The sequence below is a fragment of the Antechinus flavipes genome, chromosome 3 (assembly GCF_016432865.1).
Source record: "Antechinus flavipes isolate AdamAnt ecotype Samford, QLD, Australia chromosome 3, AdamAnt_v2, whole genome shotgun sequence".
In the NCBI taxonomy this organism is placed as follows: Eukaryota; Metazoa; Chordata; class Mammalia; order Dasyuromorphia; family Dasyuridae; genus Antechinus; species Antechinus flavipes.
The window spans coordinates 207,597,479-207,620,996 of NC_067400.1; positions in this window are offsets into that span (position 1 = coordinate 207,597,479).

A 23,518-nucleotide genomic window follows, 5' to 3' on the forward strand; every position below is an offset into this window, starting at 1 on the left:
TTGATCAATGATGGACAGAAGCAGCCACACCCAAAGAAAGAACACTGGGAAATGAATGTAAACTGTTTACATTTTTGTTTTTCTTCCCAGGTTATTTTTACCTTCTGAATCCAATTCTTCCAACAAGAGAACTGTTTGGTTCTGCACACATATCTTGTATCTGGGATATACTTGTATCCTAGGGTAAAGGACTGCTTGCCATTTGGGGGAGGGGGTGGAGGGAGGGAGGGGAAAAGTCAGAACAGAAGTGAGTGTAAGGGATAGTGTTGTAAAAAATTACCCAGGCATATGTTCTGTCAATAAAAAAGTTATAATTTAAAAAAAAACTGTCAATAGTTTAAAACATTTGGGGATCTATATGCCAAGAGAAAGTTGGGAACTATATGAGCAAAATTACAAAACACTTTCCACACAAATAAAGTCATATCTAAACAATTGGAAAAATGTCAAGTGTTCTTGAATAGTTCAAGTGAATATAATAAAGATGACAATACTACCTAAACTAATCTATTTATTTAGTGCTATACCAATCAAACTCCCAAGAAACTATTTTACTGATCTAGAAAAAATAACAACAAAATTCATCTGGAAGAACAAAAGGTCAAGAATTTCAAGGGAATTAATGAAAAAAATCAAATGAAGGTGGCCTAGCTGTACCAGATCTAAAACTATATTACAAAGCGGTAGATATCAAAACCATTTGGTACTGGCTAAGAAATAGAGCAATTGATCAGTGGAATAGTTTAGGTTCACAAAACAAACTAGCAAACTAGTGTTTGACAAACCCAAAGAACCCAGGTTTTGAAATAAGAATTCACTATTTGACAAAAACTACTGGGAAAATTGGAAACTAGTATGGCAGAAACTAGGCATTGACCCCACACCTCACACTGTATATGAAGATAAGGTTGAAATGGGTTCATGAGCTAGACATAAACAATGATATTATAAACAAATTAGAAGAACATAGGATAGTTTAACTCTCAGATCTGTGAAGGAGAAAGGAATTTTTGACCAAAGTCATTATCGATCACAAAATAGATAATTTTTATTTTATTAAGTTAAAAAGTTTTAGTACAAACAAAAGTAATGCAGACAAGATTAGAAGGGAAGCAATAAACTGGGAAAACATTTTTACATTCAAAGGTTCTGATAAAATATATAGAGAATTGACTCATATTAATAAGAATTCAAGCCATTCCCCAATTGATTAATGGTCAAAGCATATGAACAGACAATTTTCAGATGAAGAAATTGCAGCTATTTGTAGTCATATGAAAAAAGTGCTCCAAATCACTATTTATTAGAGAAATACAAATTAAGACAACTCTCAGATATCACTACACATCTCTCAGATTGGTTAAGATGACAGGAAAAGATAATGAAGAATGTTGGAGGGGATGGGGAAACATGGGACACTGATACAGAGCTGGTGGAACTGTGAACAGATCCAACCTTTCTGGAGAGCAATTTGGGGCCATACTCAAAAAGTTATTGTTTGATAACTTTGATGAACTTTGTTTATACCCTTTGATCCAGCAGTCTTTCTACTGGGTTTATATCCCAAAGAGACCTTAAAGGAGGAAAAGGGACCCACCTGTGTGGGTTTGTGGCAGCCCTTTTTGTAGTGTCAAGAAACTGGAAACTGAATCTCCATCAATTGGAGAATGGCTGAATAAATTATGGTATATGAATGTTATGGAATATTATTTTTCTGTAAGAAATGACCAGCAGGGGCTTATACCCCAAAGAGATACTAAAGAAGGGAAAGGGACCTGTATGTGCCAAAATGTTTGTGGCAGCCCTGTTTGTAGTGGCTAAAAGCTGGAAAATGAATGGATGCCCATCAATTGGAGAATGGTTGAGTAAATTGTGGCATATGAATATTATGGAATATTATTGTTCTGTAAGAAATGACCAGCAGGATGAATACAGAGAGGAATGGCGAGACTTACATGAACTGATGCTGAGTGAAATGAGCAGAACCAGGAGATCATTATATACCTCAACAATGATACTTTTTTTGAGGATGTATTCTGAAGGAAGTGGATCTCTTCAATAAAGAGAGCTAATTCAGTTTCAGTTGATCAAGGATGGACAGAAGCAGCTACACCCAAAGAAAGAACACTGGGAAACTGTTGGGTTCTTGTTCTTCTTTATAATAATAATATAAGATGATGGTTCTCTCTGGGGGAGAAGGTAGGTTTCTCGGGGAGGTTTTCTTGGAAGTAGTTTTAGTATCAATTCAGATCAATAATTATCCCAAATGCAGCCAGCTGGTAAAAATACAAATGTTTATTTCTCCTTCCAAGTCTTGTCTCTTTCCTTGGGCCTGGATAGCTAGATTCTTAGAGGCCTATCTCTCTGCTTAGTTCCAAGAGCTCCCTCTGAATGTCTCCAAATCCAAAGGTTTGTCCTTCAGCCTCCAGCCAGCACAAAGATAGAATGAATCTCTTGTCTCCTTCACTTGGGTCTCGGCTAGCTTTCTGGCAAGTCTTTCAGACCAGCTTGGTCTCAGTGGGGGAAATGCAGGAGCCCACCACAGTGGTGAGAGATGAAGATGAATCTGGTTGTGCCTCTGAGAGAGCTTTGCAATCTTCCGTTGAACTCTCAACTTGTAGCTTCTTCCTCTGAAAACTCTTCTTCCGCCACCAGTCAGCCAAGTGGAAAATATTCTGGAATGAATCACTCTTCACTGGCTTATATATGACTCTTCTGAGAGAATGGAATTATGGGTTTTCTCCCATAGTGCTCTCTGGCCCTAAGAGCTTCAAGGGAAGTATGAATTCACAAAGTTACACAGTTAACTTTGTGAACTCCAATGAGTAAAGGTGTGAATACAAGTATTGTATCAATTAGTTCTACTTAGTACCTTGTTTCAGGTTCTGGCCCAAAACATCTTCTTGTAAGATCAGATCAATAATCTGTCAACTCTAATGAGTTAGCAGTTTGTAAAGATTCCAACAGGAAATGAATATAAACTGCTTGCATTTTTGTTTTCCTTACCAGGTTATTTATATCTTCGGAATCCAGTTCTCCTTGTGCAATAAGAAAACTGTTCAGTTCTGCACACATATATTGTATCTAGGATATACTGTAGCCTATTCAATATGTAAAGGACTGCTTGCCATCTGGGGGTGGGGATGGAGGGAGAGAGGGGAAAAATCGGAACAGAAGTGAGTGCAAGGGATAATGTTGTAAAAAATTACCCTGGTATGGGTTCTCAATAAAAAGTTATTAAAAAAAAAAAAAAGAAAGAAAGAAATGACCAGCAGGATGATTTCAGAGAGGTCTGGGGAGATTTACATGTACTTTATGAAGCTAAGTGAAATGAATAGGACCAGGAAATCATTATATAGGGCAACAACAAGATTATACAATGATTAATTCTGATGGACGTGGTTCTGTTCAATAATGAGATGATTCAAAGCAATTCCAATTATTTAGTGATGAAGAGAGCCATCTACACTCAAAGAGAGGACTGTAGGAACTGAGTGTGGCTCACAACTTAGCATTCTTACTCTTTCTGTTGGTTGTTTGCATTTTGTTTTCTTTCTCAATTTTTTCCTTCCTTCTTGATTCAATTTTTCTTATGTAGCAAGATAACTATATAAATATGTATACATGTATTGGATTTAACAGATATTATAACAAATTTAACATGTATTGGACTACCTGCCATGTAGGGAAGAGAGTGGGGAGAAGGAAGGGATAATTTGGAACAGAAGGCTTCACAAAAGTCAATGTTGAAAAATTACTCATGCATATGTTTTGTAAATGAAAAGCTTTAATAAATTTTTTTAAATGCAAAAGGGAAAAAAAGAGTCTAATGAGTAAAAGGACATCTGACTAGAACCCCCCAAAAAAGAAAGAAAGAAAAGAAAAAGAAGAATCCTTGAAGTAATACAACTTGCCACAGAATTATAGCTGGGCCTTCTGAAGTAGGATTCTATTATCTACTTGGACAATTTACATGTGATAGCAGGTATGAGAATCTTATTACCAACTTGCAAAAACAAGAAACAAGTACAGGCATTCTTTAAGCAGCATTATTGCCCCAATGAATTCTTTAGAGTAAGGATAGTAAAATATTATAACCCAATTCCTTACTGTATCATGACCAAATCCCACTGTAACACAATTTTGCCAATCATTCAAGATGGAAATAGGATGGCTGATGATTTGGGTCTTTTTCTGTGACCATCACTGCTTATTAGTCCCCATGCAGCCTTCCTATGAAAGTATAAGCATTGTTTCTAGGGAAATAATTTCCTATTGATGTGAAAACTAGAAATATTCTCCTTGGGGAAAGGGGAGTAAGTATATAACTGAGCAAGAACACAAAGTGATAAATCTGGGACTTGAAACCAAATCTTTTGTCTCTCAATCCAATGCTCTTTCTACTCTGCCACATTGCCTAATGTAATAAATGTGGAGACAGACCTAAATAGGGAAAATGACTAGTCATGAGTAATATACTTAGAGGGAGGCAAATTTACTATCCTTAAGTATTTGAGGGACTGCCAAGTGAAAGGGGGATTAGGCAAGTTCTATTTGGTCCTGGAGGGTAAAAACTCAGAACAAAGGATAGAAAAGGTTGAAAAGGCAAATTTGAGGCTTGAAATGGAGACAATGGGGAGCAGAATGCAGTACTAGCCCTGGAGTCAGAATGAGTTCAAATCCAACTTTAGATTCTTACTAGCTATGTGATGACCTTGGGCAAGTTACTTAACTTTGCCAAAATTTCCTCATCTGTAAAATGAGCTGAAAAAGGAAATGTCAAACCACACCAGTATCTTTGTAATGTTTGCGCTAGCTTTCTGGAGGGCCTTTGGATGGGCCTTAGTCTTAGCAGGATAGACACCATGAGAATGATCAAGAAGAGTCTAGATTCTTTATTCTGGCCCAGTCTTGATCTTAGTGCAGGAGGTATGAGAGCCACCACGAGGATGGTCAAAAATAGAATGTCTGTCTTCCAGTTCTTCTTAGTCCTTATACATCTTATTGTAATTACATCATTACAGCATACTGAGTATGTGTGAACTTAGAGAACCATTATATCACCATGCTAAGTATATATGTTAACTAGAGAACACATCAATTCTACTGAGTTAACACCCTCTATATATTTTCCCCAAGAAAATCTCTTGAAGAGTTGGATATAACTGATGTGATGAATTGATAAAGATAAATGAGAAGTGAACCTAGAAAGAATGGAATTTCTTGGAAGATAGTGATCAGCCTCCCAGATCCTCTAAATGGGGAAGTTCAACAATCTCTGATAGGAAAGATAATTGTCTTGTTAGAATTGGACTAGCAGTAACCTCTTTTTTATGCTAATGAAGAGCTGGAATATCGAAAAGTCTTTCCTTTTGCAGAGTCAAAGCTCCACACTCCCTTCCTCCATTAAAACTCTACCAGACTTTGTTGGTTTGGGAAAGAGTATCTCATTCCCCTGGGGTTTCAGAGCCCCAATTCTACTTGAGTGCTCAGAAGATCTTTTTCTGTCATCCTTTCTGACCACTCCTTTATTTTATGAGTATCTCTTCTCAATATAGCTAAGCTTGCTTTACTATCATTTAAGCTCCACATTTCCTTGTTCTGCAATTTTGTTATTCTATACTTTTCTAAATTTGACAAAGAGTGGTTTCTTTCTTCTTGAAGGTTGTCAAGAAAAGCCTGGATGACTAACTGTCGCATTTTTGTATAGGGAAATTCTTGGATAGATTTTGAGGTTCTTTATACCACCAAGATTCTGTGGTAATTTTCATGTCATATTAGATCTTTAAAGGAGAAACACAACGGAGGATTCTAACTGGGAACAGAGAAATGAATTTTGCAGTTAACAGCCTTAGTTGACATGGGGCTGGGAGAGGGCCAAGGTGAAAGTGAGAGAACATAGGGACAGACAGAGTACAAATATAATTGTTGTAGGAAAGGAAAAGTGTGACATTTGTGTTTGCTGGGGATTATAGGGAAAGGAAAATCTGGGAGAGGGGAATGTGGAAACTTGGGGGGAGCCTGAGCATAACAATTATATTGCATAGTGATTCAGGCTGTCAAATGATAGAAAATGAGGCATAGAAATGGTGCTTTCTACTGGACAACTCCACCTGGGAACCAGTTGTATCCAGCTAACAAAATCTCTGACAAGAAGTCCTGAGATCTCAAATACTATGAGCTCAAGGATTTTACTGGATTGGCCTATTCATGCTTGTGGGAGGGATGTTCCCATTGAAGTGATTGACTCCCTACTGAAAAATAAGATGGCTGGCTACATGTAGATATAATGATATTAATTAAGAGATGTGTTGTTTTCCTAGAACATCTACCCTTGATATAATTACAGTGATTAATAATTTTTAGATAACATTCCTGTCTAGGGACAGGAATTTTAGATTTCATTTTATCCTTATAAAATCCTTAAGCGGTAAGTGCTATTATTATATCTGCTTTATCTATGAGGAAACTGAGGCAATCGGAATTAAGTGACTTGTCCAGGGACATCCAATTAGGAAGTATCTGAGGCTGAATTTGAACTTGTTTCCTTGATTCCAAGTCCACAATGACACTTAGCTGACTAAATCTATATAGCACACAATCTAAAAATATATAAAACGGACTCTTTTCTGTTTCTGCTGATTGCTATTGAAATGAATGATCCTGTAATACAAAATCTGAAATTTATTTCTAGTGACTTTGAAGTACCAGTTAGGCACTGAAGGACTTATTTGGGATTGCAGGTAGATTTTTTTTTCTCCCTCAATTTATTTTCTATTTAACCATTGACATATTTTTCTTTTTGTCTCTAAACTGCTCAATTTCTGATATACTACGTCCATTTGAACCCTCTGGAATAACAAGAAAAAAAAAATTAAGCAAAGCCAGCTGATACACCATCTAAGCCAGACCTAATATATGACACATTCTGAATATAATAACTAGCATAAGACACATTCTGCACATAAACAAAATATACTATCACTATGAAGTTCTAAAGTGTATTTTATCCATCATTCCTAGTTATATTTTAGGGCTATACTTGTTTATAATATTGCAATTCTTGTGTATACTGTCCTTGCCTTCAGCCCAGGTAAATTTTTATCTCTTCTTCCAAATAATATAACTTTGGAAGAGAAAAGAGGATGTGGAAAGGGAACAGCTGGCTACATAAAATGGTGTCAAAGAACAGGATTTTGTTTTGTGAACCATGGCTTATGATACCAGATGGAATATATCTCATGAAGTTTCCCAGAATACAGTTTGGCAGGAAACTCACCTATTTGATCCAGAGGACTTTAAATTTAAATTTTAGAGAGAGGGAACAGAATGCCATGATGCTACCTAAGATCCTTTGATACATGTTAAGTCCAATGCTACCAACACTGACCTTTCTGTTCCTCAACATGACACTCTGTCTTTTGATTATTATTTTATACTGGTTGAACCTCATGCCCATATCTCCCTCCTCATTTCTACCACTTGGCTTTGTTGACTTATTTCAGATCTCAGCTAAAATTCCATATTCAGCAAGATGTCTTTTTTGATCCCCCCTCCTGCCCACAACGCTCGTGTTTTCCCATTGAGATTACCTCCAAATTATCATATATATATATATATAGTTTTATGTTGTTTAGGATTGTTTTTCCTTTATAATCGCAATACTTATCATAGAAGTCGTCACACTTAATAAATACTTGTTGACTTAATTAAGTCCTTTATTTTTTAGTCTGAGAACCTGGGAAATATCCTTCATAGTAAGAATGCCAGTACAGAAATTTCATTTTTTAGTAGTGTTTTAACTTGCTGGTCATTGAACAAAGACTTTACATCTCAAGTATTGTATATATAAAGTAAATGTTAAATTTATCTTTGTAGAGGATCTAATCACTGATTCTCAGCTCTTCCTTTGCACTTTGTATCATTCTTCCACTGTCAATGTGGAAGGAGAAGAGAGTCATTTTGTGTTTTAACTGCTTCATAGGTCATCAGGAACAAAGCATCTATTACCCATGAGAAACTTTCTGGAGATGAATTCCCTAATAAGATGCTAATTCATTGAAGACAGAGATTTCTTGCTTTTCTTATTTATACTCTTAGCATCTACCACAGTATCTGACACATAGTAAGTGCTTAATGGATGCCTTTTCATTAATTTATTCATTCAACCAACCAATCAATAAATTGACAAATATAGTTATCTCTTCCACATCAAAATCTTCCCCGTCAAAATTTCAATGTATCACAGGTTGGCAGAAGAAATATGGGCTAGTGCCAAAGACACAGCTGACAAATGAAGGCCAGCAGATGACAAAGATACCTAATCCAAATTTTACAATAAACTACTGTTAACAGCCCATTAAAAAAATCAGATTTCTTCTCTGGTACAAAGCAAAGGCCAAAAAAATTTACACGGATTTTCCATACTGTGGGGCATCATGCCCCAAATACCTGAGATGTGGAAGGGAATAACTATAGATGTTTAATATCTTCTTAATGTCAGTCTCAGTGCTAGGAGACAAGTAGGAAGCATGAAACAATCACTACTTGAAATCTGTCTTATATTCTAATGTGATTTATCCCGTCATTTTTGACTTCTCTATAATAATTAGTGTTATTGATAATTTCTTCCTTTCATGCTAGATACTCTTTCCTTTCTGGGTTTTAATGAGGATGAAGTTCTCTTGTTCTCCTTTTACCAGTCCTATTGCTCTTCTCAATCTTTTTTAATAGATCATCTTTCATGTCATATTCTCAGGTTCTGTAATAATAAACTCCAAGTCTCTGTGCTTATCACTCTTCTCTTTTCTCTGAACACTTTTATTTGATGATCTCTTAGGCTATCATGAGTTTAATTATCATCTCCCTAGAGTTACTGCCTACAGTGACTTTCAGATCTATATATGTAGCCCAGTTATTTCTCCCATGATCATCTTCTTATGGTACAGTTCAATTTGGATATACTTAAGACAAATTCAGAATCTTCAAAACTGAATTAATTATTTCCAATTGGACCCTAAACATATTCTGTTTAATCTTCAAAAATAGAAATCTTCCATCTCCCCCCAGATTCCAGTTCCATGGGTCTCATATATCTGGTCAAAACCTTTTCTCCAGATTTCTCCTCAATGAACTGATTTACTACAGTTATTATCTTTCATTAAACCAAGTAGTTGTTAAGCATTTGATCAGAGCTGCACTTACTCTTGGAATCACAGAATATCAGAAGGTATTCCAAAAGCTACCTAATTTATTCTATACCTGATTAGGAATCTATCCTACAACATCCCTAAAAAAAGATGTAATGCAGTTTTTATTTGGAGTCTGGATTCCAGTAAGTGGAAATCCATTCTTCTTTTTGGATAATTTTAATTGCTTGGAAGTTTTCTTTTTTTTTATCTTTTCTTACATCAAGTTTAATTCTGCTTTCTTAATTCTTCTACCTATTTCTCCCAATGCTATCCTTTATGATCAAGAAGAAAAAATCTACTTCCTTATCTCATGATACATTTTTAAATATTTGAAGATAAAACTAAATGGTATACTACTCTAATATCTTTGCAAAGAAAAAGCCAAAATGAGGTCACAAAGCATAAGATGTAACTGAAAAGACTGAATAACAACAAAATATTCCTACCAGTTTCCCTTTCTCCTTCCTAAAGATTCTCTGGATTTTCAATTAATTCTTATATGACATAATCTGCTTGCTTTTTCTATTTGCCATTTTCTATATAAGCTAGAGTTTGGCAATTTCCTTCCTAAAATGGGGTGCCCATGACAGAATAAAATGTCCAGGGTATATTCTGATGAGTGTACAGTATAGGAAAACTATTATCTCCCTCTTTCTGTACATTAGACAAGGCTATAAAGCAAGAATGAGAAATGACAGATAGCCAAAATGGTACATTTATATCTGAGATATTGAGAGAGCAAAAAAAAAAAAAAAAGGCTCCTCATCTTGAATAGATGCTTTATGACAGATTTTCTATAAATATAGGAAAATGGGGACAAGACTCGTATAGGATAAGACAGTGAGAGAAGTTACTATTTCCATCAGTTAGAGGAAGTTAGATGGAACAGTGGATAGGGTACAGATATTGGAGTCAAGGAGACCTAAATTCAAATCTGGTCTCAGAGCTTACTAGTTATATGACTCTAGGGAAGTCACTTAACTTCTGTTTACCTCAGCTTCCTCAATTTTAAATGAAGATAATAGTAGCACCTATCTCCCAAGATTGTTGTGAGCATCAAATGAGATAATATTTATAAAACACTTAGCATAGTGCCCCACAGAGAAGTTGCTTAATAAATAATTGTTTCCATCTTTCCATCAGTAAAAGGAATAACCATACTGAGACATCATGCATCCATCAGAGCACTAAATACTACAATTCATAGGAAAAATCATTTGGCTTCTTTGGGGTACAATGTACTAACTCTTCTCGGTGGATTCGCTAGAAAGAAGTTCTACTCATAATCAGTAAAATGGTAATTTTATGGCCAGCATGGTTAATTGCATAATTCTTGTCCATTCATTTTTTTCCAGGTCAAATTACATCTTCCATTTTATGACATGAAAACTATGATATCTCAGCTGAGTATTTGTTTAAACAGAGTCAGAGCTCTCTCCATTCAAGAAGGAAAATAAGATTCATATCTGTAGCCTACTTGTGTGGAAGTGAGTTAGATTTATTCCTGAGAGGGAGAAAGCTCACAAGTTAGGAATCTAAAATTTCAAAACAGAATGTCACCTCTGCCTCCCACATCCAGTATTAAAAATTTATGAATCTTTTGGCCCACAAGTAACCATTGGAGAATTCATCCATAAATTGATTGTAGTCCAATTCTTGATAATGAATCTCTTAGAAATATAGTACTTGAGGGAGATATCTTAATTATCATGCTCACTATCCATTTTTAAACTACATTTAATTACTCTATTAAGTTAACCTATTAGAAAAGACAGACATGGAACATGTCATCTAAATTCTTCACAGAAATATTTTCATTGAGTCAAGATTTTATACTTTAGCCTTTTATAGGGAACATACAAAAAACATCCATTTGAATGAGATTTCTGTATCTTTTACAAAAATCATAGCTGAAGACATTGTCAATTATATTAACCAATGACCCTTATGTTAAGGGCTACATAATAGCTTTCTTTGAATCTAATGAAAGGCAAAAGTTTCTCTCTTCAGCTGACTTGTACACTTTGTTTTATTGTACAACGAGATCTCTGAAAATCACTATTTTCTACTTTTTCCTTAAGTACTAGGAAATTTAGAACTAAATTTTATGCTCAACTGCATTAATGGGATGATTTTAAGTACCTAGGGATCTCTACTTCTTGACTATTTCAATCTTTAAAAAAAGCATTAAAAAGCATTTAGACAAATAAAAGCAATGCATCCAGAATAAGATGTGTGTGTGTGTGTGTGTGTGTGTGTGTACTTGAAAAAAATCTTTACATTAAATATTCTTGGCAATTAAGATATTAAAAATTTAAACAATTATATTACATTAAGTTTATTTCCCATTAGATCCAATGTTATAAATAGACTTTTGGAAAAAAGAAACACAAATTATCCATATTTGGAAAAATGTTCAAAATGACTAATCATTATAGAAATAGAATTTTAAACAATTTCATGGCACTATTTTCTGCTCATAAAATCATCTAAAATTATAAAAAACAGCAAAATTCAATAATATTAAGGCTATGGGAAAATAGGCACACATTCACTGCTACTGAAACTGTGACTTATTCTTATCATTAGGAAAAGTGACATGAAAACATAAAGCAAAAATAGTTATGGCCTTTGACCTTGTTATCCAACTATTAGTTTTAATAGCTCAGTTATTTTCTCCTTTTAAATATTCATACTTAAATCATATATCCATTTTTAATTTATTATGACTTGCCACATAATATCTTGGCCAAAACTCATTTTTAAAAAGCATGCATTTTAAACTTACATACAAAACTAGAAAAAAGGACATTTCCATGAATACAGCAGTATATGAGAAGATTCAACATAAAACAATAAATTTCATTTTAAGAAAATCTATGTAATAAACATTATACATTGTTTTCAAAGCTATCTAGCTTTTCTATACGTCCTTCTAGGTCTTTTTTTTTGTTCTCTGCTATTAACCTCATTTTAAAATACACTATTAAGTCACTTTTCAAGTGAGGCAATATGATATCTCTTCAATGATCTTGAACAAGTTAATTAAACTCCTTAGGCTTAGTTTCCTCATATGTAAAATAAAATGATTGGGCTAGTTGGTCTTTGAGATTCTTTTAAGCTCTACATCTTTAATTGTATTATATTAAACAGAAAAAGTGCTGGATCTGAGGTCAGAAAAGACATAAGTTCAAAAGCTTCTTCTGAAACTTATATCAAATATGGTCAACAGAAAATCAAATAACTTCTATAAGCATTATTTTTGCTAGCTGAAAAACGAAGGGGTTGAACTCTATGACTTTTAAGGTCCCTTCTAGTTCTAAATCAATAAATTATGAGCCATTAACCTCTGCAATGCAGGACAGAAGAGCCAAGATAAGAAAATTCCTGAATAGAAAAATAAATGTTAGTATGGAAAACAGAACTCTGGCTGTTTGTTGACTATACATTATACATATGTACAATTTAATTTATTACTAACTGTTAAATGAGTGGGTGAGATTGACATAAAGAAAAAAAATGTGGGAAACACTAGATTTTTGCAGTGATACTAGTGTTCAATTAATTGTTCTATTTCCCATAGAAAAATCAGCCTGCTCATGAAAGTGATTTCTCCTAGTGGGTTGTGAAAATGGTTTATTTTTAACATTTATTCTCTCAGATTCCTTTTAGTCCTCAATGTGGTTTACAAACACGTCACAGAAATATATAGCTTCTGAAAGAGATAGAACCATCCCCAAGTAATGATGTCATGATTATATTTATTTGTAGAAGAATGAAGACTTAAAAAAAAAAAAAAGATTCATGAATCCTTCCTATAAAGAAATACCATAGTAGAAGACCATTTAATTTTAAATTTTTCCAGGGAAGCTTCACCAGATAGTCATTTTTCAGGCAACCATCTCACTTCAAGTTATCACCTCAGCTTTTCAAAGTGTGAAAATTACCAAACAAGCAAAAAAAAAAAAAAAAATGAACTCTAAATCAAACCTGTCTGAATGCAACATGACCAATGAAATTTATATGGTGAAAACCAGCAGGTGCTTTCCAATATACTACCTTATATTTTTTTAGGAAAGGAATCATTCTAAGAATAAAATTGCCCTGCTTCCTTCCAATTCTGTTTAGGAATAATTCTGAGTATTATTGCAATATTTTTGACACAACTGCATGTGACAGCTTTATTTTTTTTTTTAAGAAGAAGACACTTTGAGTTATTGAATCCTTATTTTACTTCAGAAAGTCTTTCTTGACTAATCTAGTTTATGGATCACATGGTAGCAAATAAAGATAAAAGAACCAGTTTTGAAGTATGGATATTTTTGGAGACTGTGAGATATATATTTGTATGATTAGTCTGGTTCCAGAATACTCATCTCTGGCCTATAGGGAATAGCTCATGGAATTTCTGAAGACTGACAAGGAAAAAAAGGAATTTTATTTAAGAACTAGCGCAGCATTTTCTATAATAAAAATGCCCACATGGTGTGTATGTGTGTGTGTGTGTGTGTGTGTGTGTAGGAAGGAGAGAAGAAAAGAAAGATAGTACATAGAAAGTCTCTATTTTGAAATATGTCAGGAAAGGATTTTTTAATTCAAATAAAATTCATTTTATTTTAAAAAATCAATGTGAACATGACTAATCTGGAAATATGTTGTATATGATTACATATATATAACTTGTTTTAGATTACTTGTTATCTTGCAAAGGGAGGAAGGAGAAACATTTGGAACTCAAAATTTTATAGAAAATGAATGTTAATTGTCTTTACATGTAATTGTCCTTTGTGCAAAGAACATAAAATGGCTAATGGAGACCACAGTGTAAGGGGGAACTATCCACACTACACAATGTATGTCTAAGTCTGTTTTGGTTTGCAGCTGCAGTAGCTATTTGCAGAATATAATGTTACTTGTAGTTCTGTCTTTTTGGCTAACAATTTTTTTGATAATGATTTGTAAACTGTGTTATCTACCTGTATCTAGAATATATTCATGGCTGGCCTTAGGACAACCAAAATCATACACACACACACATATAAAATTTGATCTTAGAGTTCATCTTGGTCAGGCTTTGTTTTATAAGTAAGGAGAATGGAGCCTAGAAATGGAAAACACATTTTTCAAAGTGTTCATTAGTTACCTGAAGAAGAGAAAATGGAATCAAGGACAGAAAAAAATCACTATTATAGTGTGTAGTTTCAATAATAACACTGAATTCACTGAAATTTCTGGAATTTTCATGGAATCTTTGAACTGGAAGGAGCCTTAGGAACTATCTAATTCAGCTTCATTTACCAAGTTTTGCCTTTGGATGGACAATTTTTTTTTTTTTGATTTTTTACAAGAGTTATAATGGAATTCATTTTTTTACATCATTGAAATGTTCTATAAGCCCAAATGAAAATGATTATTTGGGTCTGCTCCTCACTATCTGTGTGACCTTGGGAAAGTCTTTAAATTTGGAGGAGAGCTTATTTTCCTAATATATAGAGGGTTGGGGAAAAGAAGTAGATCCAGGGGTGTTTTGGAAATTATTGTTAGATATTGCTACATTTTAGGGCTTGATTTGTTAGTTTTTTATTTGTCTGGACTTAAGACAGTGATGGGGAAAATAGTAATAATGCAAATTATAATTAAAAGATTGTCATGTCATTTTGAAGAGACAATTTTGTTAAACATTTACCAACATACACCTAGGCTGATCACAAGACACAGATCAATTGACTCCCCTCAATCCATTAAATAAAATTACAGGATTTATAGAGTAGTAATGAACAGGCATGATCCTTTCAAATTATTGAGTGATCAAACTCACAGTTTGTAAAGGTGCTTTCCTTTCAGACTTTGAATGGCTCAAGGATTAGAATATGTCTGGGATTTGAGAAGAACACTAAGATGCATTTCCTCCACCTGTACAGTGATGGTAAAAAAAAACAAAAAAACAAAAAAACTATGGCTAATTGTTCGGGCCGAATTGGGGTACAAACGGCAAAAGCAAGTCTCCTTCCTCCACAATCTAAGCCTGCCCACCTTGGACTCAGCTTCGGGCATCCCGGATCCCTTAAAAGGGAAATGACTAGACAGGGAGCCAGAATTTTACTGCAACTGTTTATTTAAGCAAATGGAGGGGAAAAGAAAAGTCTGTTCTGTCTGCAAGTCCGTGCTTCTTCCTTTTATCTCTCCAGGCTTCTCTTCCTGGTATTTTCGATGGCCCCTCCTAGATCCTCCCCGAAGGTGGAGCTATGCTCCTCCTGTGCCCTCCTACCGCCCTCGGCTTAGCCACGTAAGCCTTAGCCAATGTGCCAATTCCGGGTAGGCGGGGTCAGACATGGAACCACTCACTTCCCGTTCAGGAGGTCTATTCTGGAGCCCCTCACAGCTAATCAAGTAGAAAGTATGACCAGCATTAGCATTAATCAATGAAACATTGTTCCAGTAGTCAGTTTGCCAATAAGCATTTAAGAGCCTTTGATGTGCTAAGAGATGAAGCATTAAATTGTGACAAAAGTAATAAAATCAAAAGAAGTAGTAGCATTTTAAGGATGACTGTAGCTATGCAGCCATATAGCACTGAAAACATACACTGAAAACAAAACATGCTAAAGTATGTTTTAGATACAATATATGTGTGCAGAACCATACAGTTCTCTTGTTGCACAAGAAAAATTGGATTCAGAAGATAAAAATAACCTGGGAAGAAAAACAAAAATGCAAGTAGTCCAAATTCATTTCCCAGAGTTCCTTGGGTGTAGCTGCTTCTGTCCATTATTGATCAATTGGAACTGAATTGGGTCTTCTCTTTGTCGAAGATCTCTACTTCCATCAGAATACATCCTCATACAGTATTGTTGTTGAAGTGTATAATGATCTCCTGCTTCTGCTCATTTCACTCAGCATCAGTTCATGTAAGTCTCTCCAAGCTTCTCTGTATTCATCCTGCCGGTCATTTCTTACAGAACAATAATATTCCATAACATTCATATACCACAATTTACCCAACCATTCTCCAATTGATGGGCACACCTTCAATTTCTAGTTTCTAGCCACTACAAAGAGACCTGCCACAAACATTCTTGCACATACAGGTCCCTTTCCCTTCTTTAATATCTCTTTGGGATATAAGCTCAGTAGTAACACAGCTGGATCAAAGGGTATGCACAGTTTGATAACTTTTTGAGCATAGTTCCAAATTGCTCTCCAGAATGGCTGGATTCGTTCACAACTCCACCAACAATGCATCAGTATCCCAGTTTTCCTGCATCCCCTCCAGCATTCATCACTATCTTTTCCTGTCATTTTAGCCAACCTGACAGGTATGTAATGGTATCTCAGAGTTGTCTTAATTTGCATTTCTCTGATCAATAGTGATTTGGAACACTCTTTCATATGAGTAGAAATAGTTTCAATTTCATCATCTGAAAATTGTCTGTTCATACCCTTTAGCCATTTGTCAATTGGAGAATGGCTCGATTTCTTATAAATTAGAGTCAATTCTCTATATATTTTGGAAATGAGGCCTTTAGCTGTAAAAATGTTTTCCCAGTTTATTACTTCCCTTCTAATCTTATTTGCATTAGTTTTGTTTGTACAAATGCTTTTTAATTTGATATAATCGAAATTTTCTATTTTGTGATCAATAATGACCTCTAGTTCTTCTTTGGTCACAAATTCCTTCCTTCTCCACAAGTCTGAGAGGCAAACTATCCTATATCCCTTTAATTTATTTATAATCTCATTCTTTATGCCTAAATCATGAACCCATTTTGATATTACCTTGGTGTATGGTGTTAAGTATGGGTCCATGACTAGTTTCTGCCATACTAATTTCCAGTTTTCCCAGCAGTATTTGTCAAATAGTGAATTCTTATCCCAAAAGTTGGGATCTTTGAGTTTGTCAAACACTAGATTGCTATAGTTATTGACTATTTTGTCCTGTGAACCTAACCTATTCCACTGAACAACTATCTATTTCTTAGCCAATACCAAATGGTTTTGGTGATTGCTGCTTTATAATATAGTTTTAGATCAGGTACAGCTAGGCTGCCTTCACTTGATTTTTTTTTCATTAGTTTTATAGAAATTCTTGACCTTTTGTTCTTCCAGATGAATTTTGTTGTTATTTTTTCTAGTTCATTAAAATAGTTTCTTGAGAGTCTGATTGATATAGCATTAAATAGATTAGTTTAAGTAGTATTGTCATCCTTATTATATTTTCTCGGCCTATCCAAGAGCACTTAATATTTTTCCAATTGTTTAAATCTGATTTTATTTGTGTGAAAAGTGTTTTGTAGTTTTGCTCATATAATTCCTGACTTTCCTTTGGCAGATAGATTCACAAATATTTTATGCTATTGACAATTATTTTGAATGGAATTTCTCTTTGTTCTCTTACTGTTGGATTTTGTTGGTTATGTATAGAAATGCTGATGATTTATGTGGATTTATTTTGTACCCTGTAACTTTGCTAAAGTTGTGGATTATTTCTAATAATTTTTTAGTAGACTCTCTGGGGTTCTCTCAGTATACCATCATATCATCTGCAAAGAGTGATAATTTAGTTTCTTAATTACCTACTCTTATTCCTTTAATCTCTTTCTCAACTCTTATTACCAAAGCTAGTATTTCTAATACAATATTGAATAGTAATGGTGGTAGTGGGCAGCCTTGTTTCACTCTTGATCTTATTGTGAATGGTTCCAGTTTATCCCCATTACATATGATGCTAACTGACAGTTTTAAATATATGCTTCTGACTATTTTAAGGAAAAGTCCATTTATTCCTATGTTCAAGTGTTTTTATTAGGAATGGATGTTATATTTTATCAAATGCTTTTTCTGAATCTATTGAGATGATCATATGTTTTTTGTTAATTTGGTTATTGATATAGTCAATTATGCTAATATTTTTCCTAATATTGAATTAGCCCTGGTATAAATTCCTATTATAAATCCTACTGGGTGGTGGTATATTATCCTGGGGATGATTTTCTGTAATCTTTTTACTAATATTTTATTTAAGATTTTAGCATCAATATTCATTAGGGAGATTGGTCTATAATTTTCTTTCTCTGTTTTCAACCTTCTTGGTTAGTAAATGCCTTTCTAAAAAGCTAATTGTATCCTATAGTTATTAAAAGGTAAACACATCAGTGAGAAACATATAAGTATAAACCCATAGTGTACCTTGAAATTAGAACAATCATTTCTGGAGAACCCAACCTGCAAATGTAAATTAGGAGATAGCCCTAGGGATACTATGCTATAGGTCCTTATCTAGAATACATTTCTCTAATTCATAACACTTAACAGTTGTCATCCCTTCTACTTCAGACTCTCTTTCGATTAGCTAAAGCTGTGGAGACCACCTCCTATATTTTCATAATGATATACACCTGTTTCTCAGAAATGACTAAACTATGTTCAACTGCTAATTAGAATTTTGACATTTCCATTTTCCAAAATGAAGGATCCTGTTTTGAAGGAAATTCACTCAAGGAAAGCACTACCCTTCATTAAAAAGGGAGAGTTCTCAAGGACGTTTACAAAATGAAATTGCTTTATTCAAAGTCTAAAAAGATTATACTCTTATATCTCATTTCCTCTGATATCAGCCTTTTACATTCTATAATTTCATCAAGAAGATTGGAAGGTTTCTATTGTCAGTATCCCTTTGATAAACCTCCCCATTGCATGTAAATTAAAATCATTGAATTATGTTGTTTTTTTAAAGTGCCTTTGATCTCTCTGTTCTATGATCCAACAAGAATATCTAAAACTGAGAGTTTCTAATATAAAAAAAGTACTTTTGGGGTAGTTATCATAGTGACAATAAGAAATGAGTAACCAGGCTTTTGAGAAGAGCATCTAAGTTAGTATAAGAGAAAAGACATAGTGCAGAGTCTCAAGCAGCATGGACATTTTGATCTGCTCCATTTTTTACAACTTGGATCAATTAACCCCTTCTTAGATAGCCTGGTAGTCCTCAGCTTTCAAGAACTATTGATAGTAGACTTACTTTTTATACCCAATCATTTCTTTTCTTACTGCAGCTTAGAATTCCCTAACTCAGGTGATCTGCCATTCAGCTTTCCTTCCTTGACACCTTCACCCCACACTAGTAATTGCAGGCATGAGCCATAAACCTAAAAAATAAAAATAAAAAATACTATTATTAGTAATTGAAAACATACTTTAATGTGATTATTGATAGTCTTCAGTTCTTTTGAGAATTATTTGTCATTATCCTTCGACCTTTTATCTGCTAAGTAATGGCTTTTGTTCCTATATATTTCTATTAGTTGTTTATATATCTTGGATATTGAATTCTTATTGGACATATCTGATGCAAAAAAAAAAAATCCCAATACACTTCTTTTTCTTACTTTAGTTGTTTTAATTTTGTTCACTAAAAAAAGGTTTTCAAGTAAATGTTCATTTCAAAAAATGTTCATTCAAAAAATAATCAAAGTTATTTCTTTGTCTTTTTAGTCTTCTCTATTCTGTATATGTTTAGTTAAGAATCGAACCCCTAATCATATCCATGAAAGATGTGATTTGTTTCTTTTCTAATTTTTGTAATACTTTTTTAAATTTTCAGATCACATACCTATTTTGAATTTGTTGTAAAATATGGTATATTTTCTTTTCATTAGGTAAACCATTCTTGAATGCCTTCTTTTTTATGGTAGGTAAAATAAATGTTTTATTTTCACTGCTAAAATGATTCATGGTCAATGTTCAAGCACCAAATGATATAAATTTATAATTTTCTATATGAGGCTTCTCTCCTATGTTTTGTCATAGGGGTATTCTTACTCATCATTTAATTAACTTTAATTCTGTATTGTTCATACACCTTTGGGGTCTACATTGGCACTTTAACTCTCACCTAGATTCCTAGAGGCTGGACCATGCATAGATTTCCACACCTTGGTAAGTTGTTTTGGCAGATGGGCTAACCTAATTGAAGGTAACTGATATTCCTTAAATACATCAATGAGTTGGGGTATATCTGTCCCAGATATGTGAAAACTTTCCTTGGTAGAACACTTAGTTGAGAATAATTTGTTCCAATGTCCATGAAGGCAGTTGAAGCTGGTGCTGTAAAACAAACACCAAACATGCAAAGGGTATGCTGAGCCATTGCCATTTGCCATGTCTTAACATTGCCACTGAACTCTGTTGATTCTGGAAGAGAAAGTGAGAAAGAACGTAAAGTTTCTACTTCTTGACAGAGAGGTGGTTGCATATAGGTATGGAATGAGACATACAGTTGAAAATATAGTCAGTTTGTTGACTTATCTTGATTATTTTATAACAAGGGAAGGAAGCACATAGGAAAACAACAGCAATGTACAAAAGGAATTTCAATAAAACCCATTGGAGGAGTTGCTTGTTTTCCAAGAAAGAGTATTTCCATAATATAGAGGACCTTGAATATTATGCAAAGCAGTTTGAACATTAGGAAGCCAATGAAGATTTCTGAATGAAGTAGTAGCACTAGAGTATGTTTAGCTTTGAGGGAGTCAATTTTTAACAATTTTTTTTAAATAACTTTTTATTGACAGAACCCATGCCAGGGTAATTTTTTACAACATTATCCCTTGCACTCACTTCTGTTCCGATTTTTTCCCTCCCTCCCTCCACCCCTTCCCCCAGATGGCAAGCAGTCCTTTACATGTTAAATAGGTTACAGTATATCCTAGATACAATATATGTGTGCAGAACTGAACAGTTCTCTTGTTGCACAGGGAGAATTGGATTCAGAAGGTAAAAATAACCTGGAAAGAAAAACAAAAATGCAAGCAGTTTATATTCATTTCCCAGTGTTCTTTCTTTGGTGTAGCTGCTTCTGTCCATCCTTGATCAATTGAAACTGAATTAGATCTCTTTATCAAAGAGATCCACTTCCATCAGAATACATCCTCATACAATATCATTGTTGAGGTATATAATGATTTCCTGGTTCTGCTCATTTCACTTAGCATTAGTTCATGTAAGTCTTGCCAGTCCTCTCTGTATTCATCCCGCTGGTCATTCCTTACAGAACAATAATATTCCATAATGTTCATATACCACAATTTACTCAACCATTCTCCAATTGATGGGCATCCATTCATTTTCCAGTTTCTAGCCACTACAAACAGGACTACCATAAACATTTTGGCACATACAGGTCCCTTTCCCTTCTTTAGTATCTCTTTGGGGTATAAGCCCAGTAGAAACACTGCTGGATCAAAGGGTATGCACAGTTTGATAACTTTTTGAGCATAGTTCCAAATTGCTCTCCAGAATGGCTGGATGTGTTCACAATTCCACCAACAATGTATCAGTGTCCCTGTTTTCCCACATCCCTTCCAACATTCCGCATTGTCTTTCCCTGTCATTCTAGACAATCTGACAGGTAGTAATATCTCAGGGTTGTCTTAATTTGCATTTCTCTGATTAATAATGATTTGGAGCATATTTTCATATGGCTATAAATAGTTTTAATTTCTTCATCTGAGAATTGTCTGTTCATATCCTTTGACCATTTATCAATTGGAGAATAGCTAGCTTTCTTATAAATTAGAGTCAATTCTCTATATATTTTGGAAATGAGGCCTTTATCAGAATCTTTGACTGTAAAAATGTTTTCCCAGTTTATTGTTTCCCTTCTAATCTTGTCTGCATTAGTTTTGTTTGTATAAAAACTTTTCAATTTGATATAATCAAAATTTTCTATTTTGTGGTCAATAGTGATCTCTAGTTCTTCTTTGGTCATAAATTCCTTCCTCTTCCACAGGTCTGAGAGGTAAACTATCCTATGCTCTTCCAATTTATTTATAATCTCATTCTTTATGCCTACGTCATGAACCTATTTTGACTTTATCTTGGTGGATGGTGTTAAGTGTGGGTCAATGCCTAGTTTCTGCCATAATTGTTAACAATTTGTTAACAAATGTGAGCACTAACTGCTATCATGTGAACAAATGGGCACATGCTAAAACATGCTACAAATCAGGACTTGATTAATTGGTTTGTTGATTATCTAGACTTAAGAAAATAATGAAAAAAACATTAATAAAGCAGATTAAACTTAAACATACATTATGGTTTTTCAAAGTGAGTCAGCAGCACACTACTAAAATGCCATAATCTGTCCTGCATAGTAGTCATCAGAAGGGTGGTAAGGAAGATAGTTTGTTAAAGAAAGAGAGTGAAGGTAGGAATATCTGCTGGTAGACCATTGCATTAGCTCATATGAAGGATGTTTAAAGCTTGTATCAGCATATTGGCAATGTAAATAAATATAGAGGGAAAACTCAGATGTGTAATTGATATCTTATCCGACATTCACTCAGTCAATAATTTTTAAGGATCTGAGCATCTACTATTTGTAGAACACTATCTTATGTGATTGGGAAATAGAATCCCTGACCTTATGGAATTTGGGAGAAATGAGGGAAAGAAAAAAAATAATGATAACCCCAAAGTTTCAAACATGGAAACCTGGATGAAGGGGGATATAATAGATAGGAACAACAAATTCTGAAGGAGAACCATGTTTATGGAGAAAGTTAAGGAGCTTGGCTTTGTATAGGTTGAATTTGGGTATCTTCAGGACATCCAGATGATGGTGTACTGTAGTTAGGAAGAGATGCATTTCTGGAGCTGTAGGTAGTAATTAGCAAATATCTACATGTTATTATGTTTTCTTTTACATTCTGAATAGCTCTAATTTGCTAATGTCACTTTCTGAAAGCTAAATAATAAGAAAATGTATGATTAATGAATTCTGGAAAAGTGTCCTGAATAAACCTTTGGAATGAGAGAAATAGGATTAAAAATATAGCACAAAAAGCAACATCATCTCAGTTTATAACTGTCTCTAGAGTGCAGCCAATCAGGTGATTTTCCTGCTCTGACCTTCTTCCCATTCATATTTTTCTTCTCCTTCCAAGGAAGCATTTGAATATTGAGGGAAGCTCACATAACATGATTTTTATATTTTCATATGTTCTGTCATTCTAAAAAGACAAATTGTGACTGAGAGACATATAATGTTACAGATGTAAGAAATCTTAGAGAGCATATGATCTAATGATCACATCTTATAGATGAGAAAACTGAGATTGAGAGAAAATGATTTGTTCAAGTTTATTGCATACAGTTAGTATGAGACTTTGGTTTTGAATCCAATTTTTTTAACTTCACAGAGTCAGAGAATTGAATATTGGGAAGGTCTTTAGAGTGCATTTATTCCAATCTGTAGCTGACTAAGGGAAAGTAGTAACACAGTGGATAGAGTACCAGGGTGGGAGTTTGGAGAACCTAAGTTCAAA